This window comes from Vanessa atalanta, chromosome 5 (genome assembly GCF_905147765.1).
Source record: "Vanessa atalanta chromosome 5, ilVanAtal1.2, whole genome shotgun sequence".
In the NCBI taxonomy this organism is placed as follows: Eukaryota; Metazoa; Arthropoda; class Insecta; order Lepidoptera; family Nymphalidae; genus Vanessa; species Vanessa atalanta.
Window position 1 is genome coordinate 2,385,080 of NC_061875.1, and position 27,419 is coordinate 2,412,498.

At 31.8% G+C, this 27,419-nt stretch overlaps 1 protein-coding gene across 1 annotated transcript in view; it reads left to right on the top strand.

The window, feature by feature from the left end:
• Window positions 1-27,419, top strand: part of LOC125064110 (cardioacceleratory peptide receptor-like) — a 148,141-nt gene that overhangs the window by 65,199 nt on the left and 55,523 nt on the right. The gene's annotated exons all lie outside the window — the stretch shown is intronic.

A 27,419-nucleotide genomic window follows, 5' to 3' on the forward strand; every position in this document is an offset into this window, starting at 1 on the left:
GAGATTTTAAATTAAATAAGTAATTACTATAAATGATAGTATACCAAGAAGAAAAAAAAATAAAAAAAATGACAAGACAATGCAGGCGACCTCATAATTTTATGTTTATAAATGATTAAACAAAACGAAATCGAACGTATACAAAATAAGATTCAATGAATACTACATTAACATTTACAAGGTATTTCATAAGAAATTCCCATTACAAGGATCAAACAGATCTTTTATACGTAATGATGAAACCGTCCGACATCCACGGGATTAAAGAACGCTTGTGTAAACCAGCTATTCAGATTAAAATTGACTGCTAAACGGTTAAGAGCAAGATCGCCTGTTAAGATAAACGATATCGAAGACAGGAACGTCTTTGTAAAGGTTTTGGCATCTTACAAATACTCGTAATGTATATTTGAGTCTCTTTGAAAATAGAAATAAATATTTATTTTAATCTTGAATCAGTAAATACATCGGTTCCATCACATTCACGTTGGATCCGATTCCAGATATTTGTCATTAGTCAAATTGAAAAAAAGTTTTGGTGAGTTTTTCCGAAAATGGCAGCTGTTTCAGGAGTTTGGGGACTACTCTGTTCAAAAAAGGTATAATAACTTTATTTCTTCTAGTTACTCGTATATTTAAATAGGCCTAGACCAGATGTCCTGGAGTTTATTGTTGCTTTATATCAAGTAAGAAATACTACAGCTTTTACTCAAAATTGGTTTGGCGGTCAAAGATTATTGTTAGTGTTTTTTTCAGAGTTAAACAAAAAACTTAATCAATTCAAAATAGGCATAATGAAAATGGCCTTAAAATTGATTTCCTAATTTAAAGTCAAACTCCTTGTCGATTGGCATATTAAAGGTTCACCGTTTGGAATAAATGTTTTAAATTTCCGGTAAAGCTTTGACAGTCATCGAACTGGTTAGGACGAAGAAAAAAATGGGTTTTTGACGTATTAAAGAAAGATGACATGAAATTCCAATGACATGGAATTCCCGTATAAGTAGAATTTGCACTAATATACATATATATACATAGTAGTTAAATTTCTGGAGAGGAGTGGTTACTGAGTTATTGACGATACCTTTCTATAAAATTACTTTCCAATCGATGACAGCCTTAAAATTAATTTAATATTTTAAATAATGACGTAGGTATATAATGGCCTTTTTACCAGGTCTTCTTTCTACTACCAATTTTTCCACTTTACCATATTCTGATCATCATATTTTAACACTCTGTAGCTCTTCATGTATTTTCTGCCAACTATCAGCTTCGGCTTCCGCGCCATATGTCTAAAGTTCAAGTCGATTAGAACACACGTTGTTTGGTTGGTTGGCTCTGATATTTCACCAATAATTAGAATTACTCATAGGATTTCAAACAGTTTGCTACATTGTTTGATATTTATGGTTATTTAGCTCCTAAGACTTGCGTGCAGTAATGTAGTGCATATCAATCCACAATAAACGGACTGTTCAAAGCGAATATAATTATTCAAATCAAGTATGATTCCTGCAATGAAATAGCGGCTGTATTACAAAAGAATCAGATTACGGTAATATGCCGTATTACAGAGGTATGTAGAACATGCATAAGTGCCGTATATCATGTAGATTAAAATGTAAAATATATATTATCAAATAAAATGCATACTACCCGAGTAGTATGCATTTTACAAATGATAGAAGCGATATATTTAATTAAATACAGAAACGTTACATATAGAAAAAATGAAATTAAAATTTTGGAAACTTTTTTTTTATGATATGGGTAAACGGATGGGTAAAAAAATCCTTACAACGCCAATGCATCACCAACCACAATATAGAAGCGATAGAATATCTGATGAGGGAATGAATGGTACCTACCCAGACTGGCTTGCACAAGGCTCTAACACCAAGTAAATTTTTGTCACGTGTATTTAATTTTTTTATCACAATACATATATTTTATGAAAGGTTTTATATTTCTGAATCAGGTGATAATTGTAGCCACTTTTTATCTTTTTAAACGCTATTGTAGCTTACTATCTCAACTGCTTTAAAATTACATCAATCTTATATAATATAAATAAAGATATTCAAATGCAATACAATACGCTTAACGCAATCACCTTCGTCTTATTGAGTCTAGATAGAATCTGTACATTAACATATAGTTTCAAATTGCTATTCTATTTTATTTACCGTCATATATATTCTGAAGTAATAGCTTATATGTTTGTCATACAAAAGATTTCGAATCTCGCACGCTATTGAATCTAGATTAAATCAGTTTAATTTTTTATTTTATTCAGATGTTATAATACAAGCGAGAGTTCCCGTCCTTAATATTACTTCACATCCGGTACTTCTCCTCTATTTTTATCACGTCTATACTAACTACACCAAAATTTATATATATATAATAAATAGGAGTAGTGATTTTAGAAGATTATTTATTAAATGTAAAATTTAGTTTACAATGTAATTCTACCGAAGAGAAATGACCAGAAACTACATAGTCTTCTCAACCAATTAAATAATATGGCTGTGTTAATTAAATATACATAGCAATGAATATACGAATCATGTAGACAAACTGATGTTTCTCTCATTCTTAAACAAAAAACAATTAAAAATAATATTCATAATTTTTTTTTATTTACAATCTCCATGACGGGCTCACAGCTGCTCGTGTCTTTTTTTACATTTTACTTTTATACATTTTGGCGTTTTATATTTTATATTTTTACTGAACATCAGCAGATCTTCGCTGGACCTCAAGCTTATCGTTGTTCAACATTCAAAAAAAATAATTTCATTTCATTTATCAACATAACATATATCAAAAAAATACAAAAATCTTAAATACGTTACATCTTCATGAATACGTATTTTCTTTGAGTAAAGGTCCTTTTTATACCTTGAGACAAAATAATAAAGTATAAAAAAACGATTAAAAATCTATCACATTTAATTAAGGTATATCAAAGAAATATTTCAATAATAAGTGACAGTTCTATAGGTCGATGAACTTCACAGATCATAGGAATTTCGCTGCGACGAACAGACCTTGCAATAACAGGAAGCAGACCAAATAAACCTGATAATGGGGACAACATGTGCTCGGAAACTACGTAAGATAAACATCTTTACAGGTATAGTGGAATTAAACTGGAGATACTACTGAAAGAATACGAAATCTAGTTTACACGTAATGTTTTAATAAAAGGAAAAAAGTTCTGATTACATTTTATATTATAGGAATACATGAGAGGTCTAATAATGAGCTTCGATTTACTTAAAAAAAAAACGATATAGAACCGTTACACTTCCTTATTGATTGTGAATTAAAAATAAACACCGAAGAAATGAATATAAACTGAGAAAAACCGACGAAATAATCAGCGGATTGTTTTTTCAATATAATATTATATAATTATTAGGAGCTACGTTGTTTAACTTAAAATTACTTAAATTTTTGACTATTGATATGTTAAGCATGAGTTTTGTGATCACATTTGGGTTTTCACTGCGATTATTTCATAACCGTTTATTATTTTGTCCAGAAAATAGTTCTCATGTTTTCTTACGAAAATTCGACTTCCCATAATAATTTAAACTTTAAAAAAATATTTTTAATTACACTTAATTACTTTCTTAATAATCAAGTTCTTAATTCAAAATTGATAACACTGATGCTATTTTTTAATCATTCTCTGACAGTTAAATGCTACCTTCATAGTTTAAATATTAAAAAATATTTCAAAAATTCATCGAAATAATGTTTATTTATGTATAGAAAAATAATGTTCTTAAGTTTATCCAATATATACATAAAGTATTTATCCATAAAGATTCAATTTGCTTGGGTCGGACACGACGTGAACTATACCAACCTAAGAAAATCAAATAATGCGAAAATACACGATTACGACCTCAATGTTAAAATTTATATCATGACATAATATGATTGGAGTTCTAAATTCAAACTCAATTTTATCATTTTGTTTTTTTTTTTTTTGTTTTCTGAAAGCTGACAAAGAAATTTTGATGGAAGAATATAATACTTTGAATGGTAAAATTGTATTATCTGTAAATTAATATTTTTAAGGTGCGCAAGGTTCTTTATCTTTTATTCTCAGAAATATTCAAACTCAAACAATTTAGTTAAAGTAATTTAGGGGTTTCAATAGACAAGTCGATTCGAAAAAAAAAAAAAAAATGAAAATGAATTAACACTTATTTCTTTTTAAATTTGTCAGAATGTGTTTTTGTTCAGACCCCACTGGTGTAACGCTTCGCATGAAATATTCAAAGAAGTCGATGTTTCGAAAGGTTGCGAGTAAACATTTTATATTTGATCAATTCATGCGAGAAATCAAGACGAAAGGTTGAAATGTAATAAGGGAAAATTCACAAATAAAAATATTTGTATAAACTTTTTCTAAATGACGAAACTTCGAAAAGTATTTCGGAGAAAACAATAAAGTACGTAACGTTGTGAGCAAATAAAAAAATATCATACAATATCTGTGAAATATTTTACTGTTGCTTAAAACTTAGAGATAAATTCTTACCTAGTTAATATTATTAAGATGCAAAAAGAATATATATTTTTGTGACAAATCCGTATAATAAGTATTTTCTTATTAGTTATCGGCCGCGGTTTCGCTCGCGCTTTAAGAGTTGATGATGATGATGAGGTAATCTTGAACCCTAAAGAAGGACCCTTAAAGTTCAAGATTACTTCACGTGGTTTAGCCGTGAAAGCGCAGCAGTTAAAAAGATAAAGTTACTTTCGTTGCTAATCGTTGAAAATAAATAATACTTCTCCGCATACTAAATAGCGACATTAATTTAAGTTATTTTCAAAAAAGATTTACAAAACATTTTGGACTCATGTTAAATGTCACACTAGGAGATTAAACCTTTTCATCTTTTCAAGAACTCTCTCCCACACATGCGGGAACGCGAGTAACATGTTACAAATCAAAAGCAAATCTGTAAGTAAAAAAAAATCAGTTAACGTAGTCTAAAATTCGATAAATATAATAAAATAATTTCCAAATAGCTTCATTTGTATAAAATCATAATTAATATACATATTATATTATGAATTTATTTAATTTATTGTTTTAATTTAATTAATTATTTGGCAATACACTTGCCTATATATATATCTAAAGTATCTTGGGCATATATTTTAGACGCGATGACGACGTGAGTGAGGCATAGTAAATACAGACACAAGGGACATAACACTTAGATGTAATGTCGCTTGTATTCCCAAAGTGGTGGATTGGCGATGTTTAATATTTATTATAGCGCCATAGACCAATCGAAAAAAGACCGTATAATTCAAACGAAGAACATCACCTATGTTAATTTTACGGAGATGGAAACTTGGTGTTATAAGGTTATCTTCAGTTCTTATGTTTATGTTACAATTGTCACTTTGTCTATAAAATGAATATTGTAAAACACTTGTAAATAAAATTATTAGCATTATTTAATTCGATTTTTAAATTAACTAAAACAAAATTAAAACGTACGGAAATTGAAATGTTTCTTAGGTCAATTTCATTAAGTCTGTACAGACGGATCAAATAGCTGTCGATTTTGCAGTCAATCGGCTAAAACCGACCAGTGTGAACGCGATTAGCAGCATACGTACGCTTCAATCAATTTGATCTACGAATGACGACGGGACATTTAGACAAATTTACGACCCGACCCGGCTTAGTGTCACGTCGTTAAGAATATCACAAATAACTTAGTGACACTTTACACTGCGTTTTAGTTTAAAAATTTTACAGTTTTATCAATATCAAACAAAGAACTTGGTGGTAGAGTTTTGGATAGATACTACCCACTTATCAGATATTCTATCGCCACATAGCAGGTCTTAGTATTGTTGTGTTTTGATTTGTACAATGAGCAAGCCAGTGTTACTAAAGCTATTAAAACATCCTGCCTCCCAAGGTAGGTAGCGCCTATGGGTAGGACATTGGTAACGACATACAACCAAATTATTAAAAAAAGAAACACCCAAAACAGATGAAGAACTTTACTTGATGACAATACTTCATGCGGCCCCGTTTGGGTAAATACCATACACTCATTATATATTCTAAACCCAAACAGCAAGACTTAATACTGTTGTGTCCTGATTTAGAAGATGAGTAACACAGTATAACTATAGGCACAATAGACATAAAATCTTAGCTTCCAAGGTTGGTGGTGCATTTAGCTATGTATGGAATGGTTAATAATATTTTACAAAGTTTATAGGTGATAGACACGTCTTACGATAAGATGTACGTCCGCCTACATATTTAAAAACCCCACTCAATACATATATGCATAGTGTATAAAATTGACATGCGATACTGATTAGTACATCATTATATTTTAAAAGTATCACGCATCAAAATAATGTAGAAATAAGAAGTGAGTTCTTACAGAATAACACTGCCAGTAAAACTAATACATATGACGTTATGATTTTAATTGTGTTAAAGGTAAAGAAAATTAGGTTAAATTATTTTCTGCTCAATTGTGACAAGATGTCGTGTCTTGATGTGTAAAGACTGTTACTCATAATTCATCGAAAAGGTTTTACGAGTTGACAGCGGGAAATTCGTAAAAATATAACCGTATGATGTGATCGAAATTGATCGCTATATTGTAACGATGTGTCAGGGTCAAAGGTATAGAAAGCGAGTAAACGGCACATAAACTCCGCGTGCGTTGCTCCATAAAAATAGAACTTGCCGTATTCGATGTTACGACGTCTTAACATGGGCTTAGTCACATTGTTAAGCTCGCGTTATATTTCCAAAAATACTTTTTTGTCTGTACTATGATGCTAAAATATACTTTTAACATTATCGCTCGTGTTTGACATGTATCTACTTTTTGGACGTAACTCGAATACATTCTTAAATTGAATTTAGCATTTTTTTTATGGTTAGTGGTCGCGCATATGGGCTATCTGTTGGTAAGTGATCTCCACCGCCCATAGACAAAGGCGCTGTAAGAAATATTAACCATTCCTTACATCACTTATGCGCCACCAACCTTGGGAACTAAGATGATATGTCCCTTGTGCCTGTGATTACACTGTCTCACTCCCCCTTCTAACCGGAACACAAAAATCCAGAGTACTGTTATTTGGCGGTGAATATCTGATGAGTGGGTGGTATCTACCCAGACGGGCTTGCACAAAGCCCTACCACCAAGTAGGAATTGATAAAAAAACAACGTGTTCGTAGTAATAGTACAAAGATTAATAAGAACAAAATCAAACGAAATTTTTTTAGTAGGTCTATTGTAGATCGGAGTGTTGGGCCACTAAAGTTACAGACAACAAACAAAGGTATTCAAAGGTAGTTGAGATGTGTGCTTAGAAATTGGTGTGGGAGACGAGAATAGATAGAGTATGACATGAATAAGTAAGATGAAGTTGGAAGTATGTACCGTGACGGGAATGCTGAAAGGAAACCGATTATAATGGTATGAATGTGTAATGTGGAGGAATGTAGGAGGGATGAGATCATTTTAAATGAAACTTCACGTTTTTTTTTCAAAATATTTTTTTAGGTACCTATTTCGAAACCTATTTTATTTTTTATTTCATTGTAAACTGCAAGTCACTCAACCCCATTTGGCGCCAAAATGATGAAACCTTATTTGAATGAAATTTATGATGTCAAATAGTATACATTATTTACTTCAATTTGGTTTTTCTTATACAACCATTTCGCCGCTCTCTAATCGGCCAGTAACTTTATTTACTTTGTTAACTTGTAACAATTTATTAAAATTCAACCAATAATCCTCTTTAATTTTCTGCACATTTACGGCTGGAGCTCTTCAAAATTAAAACCGTAATCGTTTTTTATGTTCAGCTATCGTCCTATAAACACTGAGACAAAAATCGTCTTACGCTATTAATATGCCTACAAGAAGATACTGAATAAATATTCAGTCATTATTTTCAACGTTCACGTATTAATAGTATATACATTATTAAGAACGTAATTTAGAAAAGTCATACATCATATCTGTTACGGCACATTGACGTATTAAATATTCTTACTAAATTACATTTTGTACAATTCAAGTAATTAGTTTTTATTATTATGATATTTCGGAATTAAGATAGTTCCACACCTATCTAAAGATAATATTTTTAGAATAATTTTCAATGTGATAGAAATATATTTTTTTTTTATCCAAAAACGATTCCTGTCAATCAAGTATTTAACCACTGTTACTTACAAAAAAAATCCCTAAATGAGTCATTTTTATAAATCATTTGTTTCAGTAAATAAACGTCAACATTTTGTACGAATGGCTATTTTACTCAGTGTCGTTTCTTGATCTATACATATTATAAAATTGGAGTGTCTGTTTGTAATATTAAAATAACCCATTTTTACTAAATGCATATGTATACGCGGTACATATACCAAAATAACATTTTTTACAATTTTTGTCTGTCTGTCTGTCTGCCTGCTTGTTCCGGCTAATCTCTGGATCGGCTGAACCGATTTTGACGGGACTTTCACTGGGAGATAGCGGATGTAATAAGGAGTAACTTAGGCTTTTATTTTAGAATTATATATAGAATAAAAATAAAATCACGCTACAATATCCACATAACATAAATTCCAACAACGCGCACAAAGTCGCAGCCACAGCTAATAGTTAATAAAAAACCGACAGATTTGAATCGTATATAATATTTAGAGGGTATTCCATTTCCATTTATTTTATTTTAATGAAACCCTACTTAAAATAGGCCTCTATATATTATATAATTTCATCGAAATGTTCAAGCAGATGCCTGGGAGTGTATTACGTAATTTATTTCATTAACTTTTTAAAATTATTCAGGTTATGATACATTTTAATATTGCGTGTAACTCGTTCCAAAAAGATCACACAAATCAACAATACCATTCGTCCATGCTTTCACATTAAAGATCTCAGCATGAATTTAAATATCCTAAATTTATAAACACGGGCGATCATTTTTCATTAATCTTATTTGGGTTATGAACGTACATGTACTTCGTAGACTTCGCCTTTATGGACATCGCTATAAAGGTGAAAATGCAACGAAAATTTTGAAATGTTTTGCAGTGAATAAAATTAATAATGTTTATTCACAGCCATTATACGGTGCAATGTTTGTTCGGACTGCTTTATTATTGTTAATATTAGTACATTCAAAGAGAAAAGTGTATTGCGTGTCTGTCTTTTTTAATGTGTTTGGTAACAATTTATATTTTCCCGTCGAGTCAGTGAACGATTTAATATTATTGCAATAACTTCATAGCGCTTTCGTAAAAGGATTAAATGTTGTAAAATATTTTAATGATATCTTGGACGTATTACATACGAGAATCGTATTTTTACTGGTTTCGAAATCTGGGATCAAGTATTATATACTTTTATTTTTAAAGGAGAAGAGTTTATTATTGCTGATAGTAAGTGGTAATCACTACCTATAGATATCGGCGCTGTGAATAGTGTAAACCATTCCTTACATCGCCAATGCACTTCCGGCCTTAGGATTTGAGATTTTTTCACTCACCATTTAATCCAATTAATAATAAAATTGTTGTTTGGCGGTATAATAACTGATAAGTGGATGTTGCCTACCTAAACAGGTTCGTATAAAGTCAAATTTAGTTTGGAGTTACACATGTGTTAGAATTTTATGCGGCACGGGCGACGGGCAATTCATTTCACAACATTTTCGTTCACCAAATACAAGATGAATTAAATAAAAACTGAACCTCGATCTTCGATTGAAATTTTATCCGTTGGATTGCAATAAACTTTTGTAGCCATTTACCGAAAATTTTGTAGTTTTTTTTATTATTATTTATCATTAGCAATTTAATACGTTATTTTGTACTTTTGTTGAATATAACTAGTATTTAAGCCCAAAAACAGAATACTAGATTTCACTCATTCATTAATCAAGGCTAATATATAATTAATTAGTACGGAACTCTACAAGCGTGTACGACTCGCATTTGACTAGGTAAACACAAATTCGAGGGATATTTGAATATTTGATAAATGGTTCACAAATTAAAATACACGCAACCATTAAACCCAATGAGGGAACCATTAAAAGATTAAAACAATATGAAACAGCTTTATACCTCTATAATTCTAAATTAGGGGAAGCCTATCCTGACAATAAAAATAAATGCTCAAAATTTTTGTCGTGATTTAATTTGTTAAGCTAATCGTTTATAAATCAACACCACAAATCAACATAAGGCTTTGTGATATCAGTTACCATCCATTTATAATTTACTAGTTGTCGCCCGCGGCGTCGCTCGCTTTTAAGGAGGTTGGTTGTCATGTGTTGGGTAAAAAAAAGTGGCCTATGTCCTTCCTTGGAGTTCAAGTTTGCTTCATAACAAGTTTCATAAGATTCGGTTCATTGGTTTGGCAGTGAAAGAGCGACAGACAGACAGACTTACTTTCACATATTTTATAACATTATTAGTAATAGTATAGAAGTATACATTAAACGGCTAAACAGTAATATCCCACTGCTAGTGAGTATAATTATTGCCACTTTAAAATTTTTATGTACTTCAGTTTAATACGGACTTATATTTCATTTCGTACACTCGCTGTGAAAATCTGAATAGGAAATCTGCGTATATTAGATAAAAATCTTCGGGAAATTTACCGACTGTTACCAACATGTCAACGTTAAGTTGGTAACGACCTCCGTGGTCGAATAGTGTGTTAACCGGTTTTCATAGGTAGGCCACTCCGAGGTCCCGGGTTCCATTTCCGGCTGAGTCGATGTAGAAAAAATTCATTAGTTTTCTGTGTTGTCTTGGGTCTGGGTATTTTCTGTACCGTCGTTACTTCTGATTTTCCATAACACAAGTGCATTTTAAATTTTTATAAATTTATTGGACAACATTACATACATTACTCTGATCCCAATGTAAGTAGCTAAAGCACTTGTGTTATGGAAATCAGAAGTGTAAGTGCTTTAGCTACTTACATTGGGATCAGAGTAATGTATATGATGTTAACCAATAAAAAAAGGCAACAACAATGTCAATATTACTAGAAGTGTTCATTTAAAAGTAACTTTAACAAAAGGATAGACAACAATAGTAGGAAAAAGTAATTACTCAACGGTAGATGTATTGGTTAGCGGTCAAAGAGGTAGTTTTTGTGATGATTCCTTTGATTGTTCAAGCAGTCTTAATGACTAAGTCAGGTTGACCCCTTGGTAAGAGGTTCAACTAATTGGATGTTTAAATTATGCGGTTTTGCTTACTTTAAAGGTGAACGCCTACATAATACAATTACGCACATACACCCCCAAATTACATGTTCATGATGCTGTCCTTTTAATCAATTTTGGTTACGATGGAACTCCATGGAGATATTATGGTATCCCTTAGAGCCCTACAAATACGAAAAGGGCACCAATATTTTTTTAGTGATGTTTCTAACACCAGGTACAATGCAGGTGCAATGATCCCCCCTAACAACGTGATCGTTATAACACCCCCCCCCGCATTACACGAGGACGTCATGGCATTTTGCTGTGAGGACAAAAAAGCGGAGATGCTATAGTGATCCAAGATACGGATAAAGAAATCGGTAAATACTGAAATATCGAGAGAAAGTGTAGTAATTTTGCGATTTGAAAAAAATAGTTGAGATTGACGAGGTAGTTCCTGTAAATCGTGAACCATTCGTCAGACTTAAAAGCTTAGTAACTTTTTACTTAAGTGACGTCGGATAGACTGGAGAGACTAGATATTATCTAAAACATCTTTTGTAGTATTGTTCCAAGATGGCAGCTACAGTGGCAATCACTAAATCGTACTAATCTATCAAATTCTAGCTCTCCTTGACTTTTGGTGAGGTAGAAGTTTCCAAGATTGGTGGGATATTGGTGTTATACGGAATGGTTAATATTTCTTACGGCACAAATGTCTAAGGGTGATCGTGACTAATTACTACCTTCCTTACTACCTACATTATAATAACTAAGAATTACACTAGCCCACTACTTTTTCATTTTCACCTTTCACAATTACAGACGTTCTTTATTTCATGCGGTGTACTTCGTCTTTACAAAGGTAAATGAGGACTCGTTAACTTAACAAAGGTTGCTCGCAGTTTTTAATACAATTATTTTTAATTAAACTACGTGAATTGGCTGCGTTACGTGTGACATCGAAGTTGAATATTAGAAAACTTGCTAAATTCTAAATTCATTGAATGCATTTTTTTCTTCTCATAATCAAGTAATAAGCCTTATTTATATTATAGTACATAAATATGAAAATTGTAAATCTAAGGTTTTTTTATCGCTCACACCTCATGGTTTTGTTAAGCCATAAATAATGTATTAAATGATTGTAATCAAAATTTAAATGAAGAAGAAATTTATTAATCTTGACTCAGTTCGCGCCTATATATATATATATTGATGGATTTTTTGGAACTTATCACGTAGAGATAATAAGAGTCAGCCAAACAGCCAAAACTACGGAAGTGTTCTTTGGATAGTGCACTCATGATCCAAAAGAACAGTTTGGTATTAGCTATAATAGTTCTACTAGCACTTCTATCTGGAGACTACGCTCTTCCATAACACTTAGTACACGAAAACTTTAGAGGATGCTTATAACAATATAATAGAAAATGGTCTTAAAAAATTGTAGAACGTAGAAATCTTTTGATAATAACCATATTATAGGTGTTGGGTGGATATACTTGTGGCAGAATTTTATTCGATATGTGCAGGTTTTGTTACGATATGTACTTACTTGGTCGTAGGACTTTTTGCAATGATCGCACAATAGGCAAAAGGGACATGAAAGCTTGGTTCATAAAATTGGCTGCGCATTGATGATCTTAGAAATGGTTATAATCGCCAAACAAACATGCATTTCTTAAGTCTTTTAGTGACTATGTCGTAAATGACATCAACTAATTCGGCTAAAAATAATCAATGGAGTTTTTTTATTCTGTTTTCATTTTGAACTTTTTTTTAGAGTAAGCAATATTTATATGTTCTAAATGCTTACTTAATCTATTAGTGGCATATACAAAGTCAGATTTATTTTCTAAGATTTTGTCTATTACTAAAATGTGGAAATTAAATTGTTGGCTTAGTCTTTAAATAAAAAAAAAATGATCTTTCTTTCACCGCCGAGCACGAGATGAATTATAAACACAAATTAACCACATGAAAATTCAATGGTGCCTGCCTGAGTTTGAACCCGAAATCATCGGTTAATATGCACGCGTTCTAACCACTGGGTCATCTCGCCTCACACTTACAGGTTACTTCTCTGAAATTTAATTTAAATCCAACTTCAAACATTTCAAAAATAATAATTAGTTCCACCGTCAGACATACACATTTAAATTAGCATAATGTAAGTGTTGTGTTATTGTACTAAAACCATTTTACATCAATTTATCTCTAGATAAACTTTGCACCCTTTAACCTTATGGCTTAGGTAATTAGTTTAATTTGTTAATTTTTAGTATATGTACCTCTATATAGTTGTCATTTAATGGAGAGACTGACTGAAATGTTTCGTTCATTTAAACTTTGATTTCTTCCATTTGATAGAGATTAATTCTGTTTGTATGAGCACATTACAGTAAATTTCATGCTCGTAATTATTATTTTTTTGGTTCTTCTGTTAGTAAGTAAATGTTGTCTATCTACATATGTTCATAGACATACTTACCAATATTATATGAACTTTTCTTGAAAATATTCGGTTGATTTGTTTTTATAAAAATTGTAGACGGGCCAATGATCACTTTTTGGTAAGTGGGACCGCCGCCCAAAGACATTAACACTGTAAAATATAATAATAATTGATTACATCACCAATGCGCTATCAACCTCGGAAACTAAGATTTTATGACCCTTGTGCAGTTTTACTAGCCCACTCACCATGCAAGCTGGAAGACAACAATATTCATTGCTTTTAGGCGGAATAATTCGTAATGTACTTACTCAGATGAGCTCGCATAAAAACCTACCACCAATTAAATGAACGACGAATTCAAAGCATACATTAACAGATATCCGAGATTTTTTTCTGTAAGTTGAACCGTCTGTTCAGACCTTCCTTCCTCATGTTGTGAGGAAAGGTCTTGAGCATAGATGTGGATGGATATAGAGGACGACTAAAGAAACGATGGCTGGATTGTGTGAAAGACGATATGGTTAGAAAGAATGTTACTTATGAGATGACGTCCGACAGAGAAGTATGGAAGAAGAAGAAATGCTGCACCAACCCCAAGTAAAATTGGGATAAGGGCAGAGGGATGACGAGAACGTCTGTTATAGATACCGACCCATTAGTAATAATATAACTGCTTTCTAAAGAATATTAAATAAATTACTTTGATTGGATCCTGTAAATGACACGTTTTCTGTATCCCCGTTTTCTTTTGCATCGTGTATTACATGCCTTATCAGATTTAAAAGTCCATAGGAATTGTTTACCCTCATCACCCTTTTATTGGATAAACGATAATCCCTTCACGTTCGGTTTGCATTCCTTTATTGACTTTTTATTAAAACGAGTCGACTTTTTAATTTAACTGTATAAAAATTTTGTTAATTGAAGATTGATGTTTGTTGGTTTTTCTTTTTTAATAATTATTATTTAGTATGTTTCGTTTCGGTCCTATGATTAAAAAAAATGTATAAAGTTATAGTGTGTAAATGGCCCTCTTTTGGGTTTTGTCCTTTGAGGTTTCTTAAGGAGAAGGTTTGGAGATAATTTCACGACGCGGCTCCAATGTGAATTGGCTGATACATGTTTTGTAAAACAAATTTGGGGTGTCGTCTCTAAAGTGTTCTAATCACTGGCCCTTAAAAATAAAATAAATCTCTTTGTGGGCCACGTCATTTGAGAAGAACGGCGACCCTAGCGAAGATCTGCTGATATCAATAAAGAAAATTATAAATAGCCACAAACAAGGCAGAGGCAATTCTAAGTCCGTGTATGTTATTAAACAAATCACTGATCTATCTGGCTTAGTAAATTGAACATAACCACAAAATCGTGTAATTAAATTTTAACAGAATTAACAGATTTTTATTCTATTTGTAACATACATTTTATTTCAATTGAATTCAAATATATTTCCCCTTTTCGCATTGTGAAGAAAAATCATATTATGTTTTGATGGCGAAATTCTTTCATGTCATTGAAAGATGTTATTTTCATTTCCGATGGCTGTCATAGTATATTTTAAATCGCTTCGGTGTATATGTTTTTTTTTTTAGCATTAGCAGCCCGTAAATGTCCCACTGTTGGGATAAAGGCCTCCTCTCCCTTTGAGGAGAAGGTTTGGAGCATATTCCACCACGCTGCTCCAATGCGGGTTGGCGGAATACACATGTGGCAGAATTTCGTTGAAATTAGACACATGCAGGTTTCCTCACGATGTTTTCCTTCACCGCCGAGCACGAGATGAATTATAAACACAAATTAAGCACATGAAAATTCAGTGGTGCCTGCCTGGGTTTGAACCCGAAATCATCGGTTAAGATGCACGCGTTCTAACTACTGGGCCATCTCACTCTCTGTATATGTTTTATGAGTACATTTTTAATAATTATTATATTTTAAATATTTTCTAAAATAATAACACATCTTGATATTAACTAAACCAAATATGATCACGTGTTGGTTCGTTTGGTCTTCGGAAATAGTATTTCATTACAATTTCTGATGAAATTAAAATATTACGTTAATCTAAGACCTCTTTTATATACCACATTGGTAGAATATCCAGAAACGCTTATATACCTACGTATCTACTATTTTTTTTTATCAGCAGTCCAAAAATCAAGTTTCATGCTTCTAACTTCAAAAATGACAGACTTCCATACAAACATTCAACACCTATTTCACCTCCTTGAAGGTAGAATTTCTTCAATTCCTTCCTTAGTGGGTGTAGGAAAATTTCATGACCCTAAGTTTATTAGTGTAGCCTCGGCAATGATGAATCAGTCACTCAGGAAATGTTATTTTTTAAGTACAGATAGATAATAGAGTTAATGTCGTACACATTCTGACATTTGACTGTCGTGTGTGGCAGTGAGTTTCGAATATATAACGACAATTAATTATAATTATTTTATCGACTAAAAATTAAATAAAATTTCGAATGAACACCAGAAATCAATCAATACTAAATATTATTGTTCTAATGTAACAATATTTCCGAAAGTACTTAATTCAAATAATAAAGTTATCAACAGCTAAGATTGTATTTATAAGTGTCTGCATTTCTTAGTCATGCAAATGGCGCAAAACAATGTTGAATGTTATTTGTTATAACTCGGTTATCCATATTTCTCAAAGTTTTTATAAGTCGCTCGAAACACCGTTGAGTGACAGTTCTCGTCTAAGTTTTATATTTAACGATTTTAAAATTTATAAACAAAGAGTAAAAAATACGAAGCGAAGATACATTTTTATTGCTGTTTTGATAAATAGTAATGCGATTATTGCTGATAACTTATTTTTATAGAATACGAGTTGTCTCCCGCGACCTCGCTCGCGTTTTAGGGTTTAGTCGGCAGGTGAAAAGCATAAAAAATTGTAATAAAACTGAGTTATGACGATACCTTTCTTTACAGTCTACAACCCGAATCGTTGACAGCTTGACATTTAATTTATCTTGTAAAACCGATTGATTAAATCGTAGGTGTGACTGTTAATGAATAACTAGTTGTAGGCCGCGGCTTCGCTCGCGTTTTAGAAGTTGGTATCTGTTGTTATGCATAAAGAGGTAATCTACATTAATTTCATCAAATTCGGTTCAGTGGTATTGTTCAGCAACAGACAGACAGACAGATATAGTTACTTTTATAGTTATAATATTTGTATAGATGTACGAGGACGAACAATTGAGCACAGTAATTTGTGCCGTGAGATATAAACCACTCCTTACATCGTCGATTCGGTACCAATCTTGGCAAACTTAAGTTTTATTTCAATTGTGCCTGTAGTAAAATACTAGTGCATACTAATTTGCGACTGGAACACAAAAATACTAAGTATTGCTGTTTGGCGGTAGAAAATGCGATGAGCGGTTGATATCTACCCAGACGGGCTTGCACTGTCGAAGATAAATAGTTAAATATTTAGAGGAGGTAAGGCCGTCTTATTTAAAAAAAAAACAGATTCTAGATTAGCTACTAGTTTTAAAGTTTGTTTAGTAAGTCCTGGTAGTTACTACTCATTCACAAATCTACTGCTAATCATCATTACTATTAATTACTGGATTTCAATTTGACGGATGAAGGGCCCGTATAATTTAATTGGTAAATGAGACATAATGTCTTCAATACCATCGTAGGAGACCCATAGTCTAAGGTATGTCTTATGAATTTAACCAATTTAATATTTATGGTATATTGTCAATATTTACAACTAAACATACAAATTGTAAGAATAACGTTAAGTATTTTTATGAATAAAACGTCCGTCGGAGGTATCAGTATTTTTAAGATAGGGATATCTGGGAACCTATGAGGCTGCAATTCTTAAAAATCTTGGTTTGAACTCTGAGTCGAATAATAATAAAAAAATAGACTAATTTTGTTGACCAGAAATACCGATTAGCTAGATTGCCGGGCCTCAGGAAGCAAGAACACTCCATTTTTTTAAGGGAATAGTTAGTGCGTTTACTAACATAATAATTTTTCATTAATATATATACGAAAAAGGACGGAAATAAAAATGGAACCAATTCTGTCCTAGCTGATTCCAATGAATAATAATCATCTGATTTATAAAAAAAAACATCTAACTTCGTAATCGTAATTCATCGTGAATATTACAAGCGACAAATCAATCAAAGATGTTTTCGTTAACATTACGGCCTACGTATGCAATATCCGCTGTAATCATTTGAATTGGTAAGTAATGTGGGATAACATCGCCGGCAAATAAATTAGTTTGTCGCGTATTACTTGGGGCAATTTAAATTGTTCGGGGCAATGAGGGGATGATTGATGTATTAGCCGACCCACTTACGAATGACTGTTTTGAATTTCGTTTTTATTCAGGCAAGCGGATTTCGAGCCGCGGGCCGCATGTCATTGAAACTTTTGCACGTTCCTATTTGCAAGGAATGTCTATTAAAAATGTATATCGATATATGTAGAGGGCATGACATTTGGGTTGGATATTTTTATCAATTTATCTTTTAATTTATGGTAGAGCTTTGTGGAAGCCCGTCTGGGTAGGTACCACCTAATCATCAGATATTCTTTTTGAGTACAGTACTCAGTGCAGTACTCAGTATTCTTGTTGAGTGAACCAGTATAAGGAACATATATCTTAGCTTCCAAGGGAATGGTCAATATTTCTTACAGAGCCAATGTCTTGCTCATTTTTTGACATTTTTATAGTACTTAGTGATGATATTGTCCTTCTAAACAATTTACATCAGAGTACCATTCACGGTAGTGTATAATACAGATGATATATTTCATCATTTACTGTCATAATCTGATCAGACGGCTATCTGAAACGACCAAAGGTCGACGTTAGAACGAACGTCTATTTGTGCTTTTCGAAGCATCGTATGTTAAAATAAGTTCTTCAGAATATGACATAATAACATTTTAATGTCTCGACCTGGTCGAACCCCGAACCTCAGGATCTTTAGATTAATTCGCTAGCCACTACACCAATGAGATGACCAATTTTCATAATAATACTATTCTACTAAAATAACACAATGAAGTTCTTTTGATTCCCAAAACAACTTTAACTAGGTTGAAGGATCAAAGTATTGATTTATTCAAATAAATTTACCCTCGAGGTACGTTACACTGTTTTGACATGTATTTAAAGCTTTAGGTTGTAACAGAAGGGGTTAACTTGATAAATTAAACATAAGATTTATTTATGATTCTTATCACACAAACAATTTTAATCTGAATCTGATAAAACAATTTCAATCAGAAATTTCATTTTATTTGTATTTTAAGGATTTATATTGAAATATTATGTACCTATGGGTAACATTGATCACTTCGATAGAATCGGTGATAATCATTGTATGTAAACGAAATGCAAGGCTAAGCTTATAACGCATTATCCGTATCCGTCTCTATACTAAAATTCTACAAAGAATTCTGAAAGGCCGGCAACGCATCTGCAAGCCCTCTGTTGTTGCAGATGTCCATACGCGGTGGTAGTCACTTTCCATCAGGTGAGTCTCCTGCTCGTTTGCCACCTCTAACATAAAAAAAAAACAAATATATTTAATTCATAAATTCATTTAATTTAAATAATAAAAAGCATGTTATTCAATACAAGATTATATAGATGATAAAAAACGTGGAGCAGGCATATATTATATACACATAATATAATTGCATTTAATTAACAAATAAAAGTACTTTTTTGTCAGTTCCTCTCGGTAATATCTACATTCCGGACCGGTGGTAGCTTCATTTAATATAGTTTGTAAAAAGACGACGAAAAGTGCGTGTAAAAGTCTACTTGAATAAAGTATTATATTATGATATTTTTTTTATATTATTACAATTGAGTCGAATTGTCTAAGTGGTTGGATCTGATATTAACTAAAGTTTGAATATGCGTTAAGAAGCAAGGAAGACGTTGTAAAGAAAAATCCATATTTCAGATAGAACTCTGTTACATGTGTGTTACACACACATTGGATTAGTGTGTTGGAATAAGTTCCAACTGTCTTTGAAATGTAAGGAAAAAAATTAAAAAAAATTGGAATGAAATAAACAGAAGACTCTAGAAATTAATACTTTGTTCTAGAGAACCAACTTCTACTTCTTACCCGTCTGGACTTGACATGGGTAGAATGAGGATCCTCATTAAACGTTGATATTGTAATACATTTTAACTCTATTGGTTCAACGAAACTATTATCATGTTTTAGCCAATTTGTGCCAAAATCTTGAATAATACACCTAAACCGTCCTCATGAATCAACGTCCGTTGGAGGCAATCGTATGAAAATACGTTTGGTAGTTTTTGTATTTATCGCTTTTACACCGATAACAGACTTTGTTTTGTAATATGTAGTGATATTAAATTATTTATATTATTAGTAAAAAATATTAATAATATAACCATTTATTAAAAAATATCATAAAACATTTAATTTACATCGTTTCAATATAATTGTCACGCAATGTTTTTTCATGCGAAAGATATTGAATTCAACAATTTTTTGTGAATAAATTCCAGATTTAAGATAGCAATGTAAAGTAGTAGATACAGATAACAAGGTGATTTAATAAATGCATGAGAAAATGAGGCGAGGCGAGCGTTCACACAGTACGGGCGGATGGATGGCGTGGCGAGAATTTGTGTAATCGTTTATACCTATAATATTATTAAAGAAATATATCTATTATACTGCTATGTTCACTAGTAGTCTTACATCTTAAGTTTTATAATTGAAAACGAACTCCTTATTTTATTCAGATATATTTTTCTGAGTACTGTCTTAAGAAACGACTTCTAGCTCTATATGAAAAAAACCTATAATTATAGAACATTTTGTGGCTTCTATCATCATCGAATGAAAGTTATCTTCACGTAAAAAATACTAAGTGAATTTTAACTCACGATCTTCGTTTAATATCCACGTATACCAACCACTGAGTCATTTCGTATCCGTAATAAATTAAAAAATTAAATAGTTCTAATTGTGATAAAAATTCTATTTAATATCATTGAAATCTACTAGCTTTTAAACCTGGCGTCATAGGTTTCTCATATAATAAATATCTTTAGAAAAATTGAAAAGGATCGCGTTCATTGTACCGAGCTTAGCTCGTACTAGTGGTAATATTTTATCAAAAGAATGAATCGCTGTGTGCGAGGAATAAAGCAATGGAATAACGTGGGAATCTATCTAAGCCCACTTGAAGAGAATTACACATACAAATTTATTTTTTATCTACAAAACCAAAATAAGAGGATGACTCGAATGTTTCGAGAATGTTCCTCATTTTTAGCTTTATAATTAAAGTTTTATTCAGAAACATTTTTAGTCTGTGATATTTTTATGCGACTGTCAAAGGTAGTAAGAATAAAAAAAGGTTATAATTTTAATGACAATTTGGTTTGCGGTATTTTATCAAACGAAATAACAAAATAATACTTCCTTACATTTATAAAAAGTAAGAATTTATGTAAATAAAAGAAATATCTTCCTATCTCACTCGTGTGATGTTGATAATCGACTTACGGTGAGACGTCATTTTGATACGTGTATCTTATAGATTTTATAATTATTATAGTCAGTGACGCATATCAAACTATGACATTGCAACACCTCGTGTGCTGAAAGTTTCGTGTATCTTATCACAAAATAACGCCATAGCATCGAGTTTTTTTTATTTTTTTTTATTTTAGGCAAACAAACAATGAGATGACACTTATGCCATATAAATATACAATTTTACATGCATCAGCTAAGTTTCCACTGATACTAATTACGCAATTATTAAAATAAAATAAAATGACTAACATACATAAAATCAAATAGGTAACATTATATTAATGTGATCAATAAACGTATACTAAGGGAAATCTTAAACAATTATGAATAAAGTTAAACATGATTAAACGAAAAAAAAAAAATTAAAAATAGGTATCTAGATAGAGATACCTATTTTTAATTTACTACTACATGCACTACGAAAGATCTAAAACAAACGAGCTAAATTTATTATTTTGGTGTGGGTGACAGGTACGCTCGACAATCGCCAAACTTTACTAGTGTGAGTGTTCTTATTAGTCAACCACTGGCCTCTATTTTTTTCGTATTCTCACCGTTGACTGTCTATATGGACGTTTTAATAATTAAAGCTGTAGATCCACTTTCACCTCGTTTTGTTACCCAATTTTTTTATGTTACCAATAAAAATAAAGAGTATACAAGAATTTCTGAAACAATTCATATTATGTTTTGGTTGAATTCCGAACACTGGATGAACATTAATACAATTTATCTATGGCGTAGAAACTAAAATACAACCTCTTTAGATGTAAGCTATTTATCAAGATATGAGATTGCAATACACTCATAACATAATGTTATTTAACCTATCTATCGACGAAGATGATGACGTCATTATCTTAAAGGAGATTTCGTTTTTCGAATAGAGAAAATAAATCATTTATTTTTGGATAAAAGTCTTCATAATACATTACGTAGCAGCAACAAATTTATATAACAAAAACGTAAAAAAAAGTTTTTATAGATAATAACTTTATTATTATTTTTGAAGTGATTTTAAATAATAAAATGGTAATATTATATTATTGAATATATTATTTATATTTAAAATAAATAATGTTTCGTAAGAATATTTGCAGGACTAATTTTTTGTCACCGACAGAGGCATCGTCTATACCTATATATTTGTAATATTCAATATTTCCATATGAAGACTCTTTTCAATACCAAAGACAAATGTTAAGATCGTTTAAAAAAAAGAACTATATTTTTGTTTAAATTTAAGTGCCCGCGAATACTAAAGCTGGGCAGAGATCTCTTCTGCTCTGAACTAGAAAGTTTAGATTTAAATAGAAGGTTTCAGCATACTGTTCTAACGTCGCTGGTTGTAAAGCTTATAATATTATTTACTTAGTAAAGATTTGTAATAGTAAACATTTTTAATATATTTAAATTATAAATATTTTTTAATTTATTTGTTTGTTATACAAACATACACATTACATTGTTATAACCGCAAAAAGACTGACACTTAACTTCTATCATAAAAGCGTATGACTGCCCTTAACTACGGAGCACGAGATAAAATAATATCATATATTTAGCACATGAAAACTCAGCACTACTCGTCCAGGTTAGGTTAGTACCCACAATCTAAGATTGAAATCATCTACCCAGGCCATCTCGGCTTACAAATAATATTATAATTTGATCTGTCGAGGCCAGATATTCGACACGCAATCGACAGTAGGCTTGTAATTGCCATTCACGTAAATAATTTATTTATATACTTACTTGAAAACGCAAGAACTAAAGATTTTTATTGACTTTATGCCGAGGTACCATATAAAGTAATAAATAGGCGATAAATATGACAAATAATAAAGTTTGAATATCAAAAATATTATGACGAGATATTTTAATAACAGTTCCGATCCGGGTCGTTAGTTAAATAGTTGCCGCAAAGTTAGTTGGCTTGAAATTCATTCAGTTCGTTTCGTTTTGCATTCAGGGGAAATAATAATTCAAACATTTATTTTAAGCTTAACATTTATTTTACCTTCAATGAGATTCAAATCCAGTACACACATTAACTACAAATACCAAACCGTACAAAACGTTTGTTACATTTATAAAAAATACAATAATTAATAATCTTTTTTAAATGACGTAAAAACTGAAATACAACCTTATTCGATAGACACTCTTTATCAGAATAAGGATTTGTGATAGCAATACAATCTCATGTTATATAACCTACTATTGTCCACGATTGACGTCATCGTATTAAACGAGGCTTTGAAATAAAACCAATGTAATGGACTTAAATCCTCCACTTCTATTTATACGCCTCCTTCCTCCTTCTATTCAACGATTTAGTACTTTTAATAATTCATATTATCTATACATACATATACATATAATAAAATTGGAGTGTCTGTATGTATACACGGTATATATATACCAAAACATCATATCTTTCCATTTTTGTCTGTTGGTTCCGGCTAATCTCCGGAACGGCTGGACCGATTTTGACGGGGCTTTTACAGGCAGATAACTAATGTGATAAGGATTAACTAAGGCTACAACGATAACTTTTTTTTTGTTAAATTCAAATGCACACGAAGTCGCGGGCACAGCTAGTTTCATATATAAAAAAGGAGTATTATTTAATTAAAAAACATAATATCCGCAGAGCACTGGAGGAATTATAAGCACTATTATAACAGGAAATTTAGCTTGCCTGGGTTTGAACCCACAATCACAGGCATTGATTTGGTAAAATTACTTAATTGAAATGCTTTTTTAAGAATTAAGATATTCCCTTTATTGAAAAATAAATAAGATATTATGAACCATTCATATCAAATAATATAAAAAAGAATATATAAAATAATAAAATATATGTTGGCTTTAGATTTGGAATACCTGAAATACTATGTACTACAGCTATGTGCATCTCAGATGCACCCTCGCAGTCACAGCAAGTATTTTGCTTCCGTGATATCCTACAGCAGACTAAGCACTCGTATGCACGCTTGCCAATGTTGTTCGGACGTCCATTGGAGCACGTTAACAAACCTCATCGGGTGACCCTCAATGTACAGCGGACGTGCACGGCAAGACATTAAAGGCTAGTTTAAGGCACGATTTGCTGCCGTGGAAACCAAAGTCAGGTAGGTTGTGATTACGATTGATAGTGTTTATTTAATCCGAGACAGTTGGAAATCAACCATAAAGGTTTCAAGGTCATTTTAATTAAATCGATACATGAAATTTTGAATGAACTTGAATATGTCAATAGCGCAATGATTTACATGCCACCTAGCGATGTATCACATGATCACATCATTTTCGTCCCTAGTCCTAGCACAAGCTTTCTGCTTAATTAGAGGGGTAAATGGGAATATTAGTAATTCCTTAAAAAGGGGCACTATAAAATATTACCTTTAAAAAAATACAATTTAGCAAATATTATCTTAAAAAATTGAAATCCGTATGTTGAAATCCCTGGCTGTAATCTTCATCGACGATCGGTTACTTTGTAATAACGGCGAAAAATGACACAAGTACTAGTAACATTCTACATAGGTTTTAATTCCTAACTTGTTGATAGATTAGGATTTTTTATGTAAATATTTTTTTTACTCAATTATTAAATATTATAATTTAAAGTATAAAGTATTATTAAAATATTAAGCTTATAATAATTACATAGTTTTTTATATTTTTGGGTATTCATCAAAATTGGAGAAGAGAAGTAACTTTAAACTATCTATAAATGATGTAATATTATTTTGAGTTTCTGAATTATTATTTTTTTTATAATAAAGGGCGTACAAATGGGTACCACCTGAAGTCCCAACCGTTCAGAGACATTGGTAAGTCATTGGTAAGCCTGTAAGAAATATTAACCATTCCTTTCATCGCCAATGTGCCACCAAGCTTTGGAATTAAGATGTTGTATCCCGAAACACCACTAAGCATTGCTGTTTGACGGTAGAATATATGGTCAGTGGGTGATACATATCTAGACGGTCTTGGAGCAAGGCCTACCACAAAGTAAATCATTACTAAAATACTTTAATACATTGTTTGATTTTATTTTTAAATCTCTTGATATAATTTTCTTCTTTTGTTGGTATACCTTATAAAGGTTGTCTCCTTCATACGAATGTATGTATGTAACCAACTGCTAGTGCTATACATCATTTGTAAGTCCAATAATATACAAATATATTATTTGTGTCTATTTTTTCAACAGGGAAAATAGGAAATAAACTAAGAGTAAAGAAAAAACGTGATATGAAAAAATATGCGCGCTTGCGATTTATGATGGTATATTTTGTATATTTGCAGAGCACACCCGATGTTATCACTGATAAATATTTATTTGAGATACTCTTCGATATATAATATTTTTATATTTAATAAATAATGCTTGTTTATAGTCGGTGTGTTGGTTCTTCCTGCTTGACCTAGGCCAAGCGGGGTACGGGCCTCGAGGCATGCCTGCGCATGTTCTCAACGGTAGCGTGCAGCTACCGTGTCAGTGTATTTTGACCCGGTGGGTCAGGACCCTATAGGCTCAGTGGCCTGTAAAATAGTTTATAGTCGTTGTCTATGTGGTTTTTTTTATGATATCGGTTGGCGGACTATCAAAAGGGCCACCTGATGGTAAGTGGTCACCACAGACAATGGCGCTGTAAGACATATTAACCATCCCTTACATCGCAAATGCGCCACAAACCTTGAGAAAACTTTGGTTGTCACGTACTTTGTCGATTTAAATGATACTTGATGTTGATTCTTCTTTGAAGTTTTATGGCTTAGTATGAATCTAAGCATGCAAGACATGTCGGTTTAAAAATGAATCTTTGCAACACATGCCGAGTAGTTACCACATTTTCTGGGTTTTTTGTCGCTCGCGAAATGTTCGATCGCTATCCGGGTCTAAGAGAAACGAACGAAGATTCATAACAAGAAATCGTTAGAAAATTTACTTGTTTAAGGCATTTTTAACTCACTTCGCCTATTCCTTTTACATAACATTACATTAGCAGCCTGTAAATTCCCCTCCTCCTCTCCCTTCGAGGAGAAGGTTTGGACCATATTCCACCACGCTGCTCCAATGCGGGTTGGTGGGAATTATGAATGTAGAATGAATGATTTATGAAAGCTGTGAATTCGTTTTAATAACTAATATGAATCTACAATCAATAATATCAAACTTACAAGGAAAACCGACATAGTACATTCATGATCCAATATAGATATTGGACATGAGGCTCATTTATTATTATTATTGATTTTGTTGTATATAATATATTCGTTTGAATGGTGAGTCAAATCGAAATGCACCAATACTAAATATTGCTGTTTTATTTAGAATATATAAGAGGGTATCTACCCAGACGCGCTTGCACCAAACACCGAGTACATTACAATTGAAAACTAACGCATCTATACCCTATACAAGTTAGGTTGATCTTTTTGACAGATGTAAATTTTTCTGATCGACATAACTTTGCAATGACGAACATATTATTTTCTAAATTAAATAATTTTAAAAATTGTAAAGATTCAAGCGTTATACGAAAATTATAAGACTTTTTATTGCTTCAAAGTAAAATTTTTAATAGTAACACTGAAAATTATAGACGTTCGTACAATGTTACATCGGTCGGATGGTTGGGACACGAATAACAGGCAGTAACTGTTACAAATATCGATTACAAAAAATCATTATCAAAAATCATTGCTAAGATTGTTACGAACGGGTGTTTCTGTTTCCCATCACTAGCCCGTCTGTCAAAAAGATCAAGGTAACTTGTACAGGGTGTAGGTTACATTCATTTTAATATTAATAATGTTGATTGTACATTATAAAATATTATATTTTATACATGCTAGAAAAGATTACTCTAGCAGATATTCGAGATTTAAAATATAAAATTCGAGAAAGTGGTGTCTCGCAATAACCACTTCTTATGAAAAATTTAAAACGTACTCAAGATGTGTGCTTCGAGAGTCTCACAATTTTAAAACCGTAGGAAAGATTTCTGAATTTAAAAAAGGCGATTACTCGCACCGAAAGCAGGATCTTTGCGAATAAGAAATAAA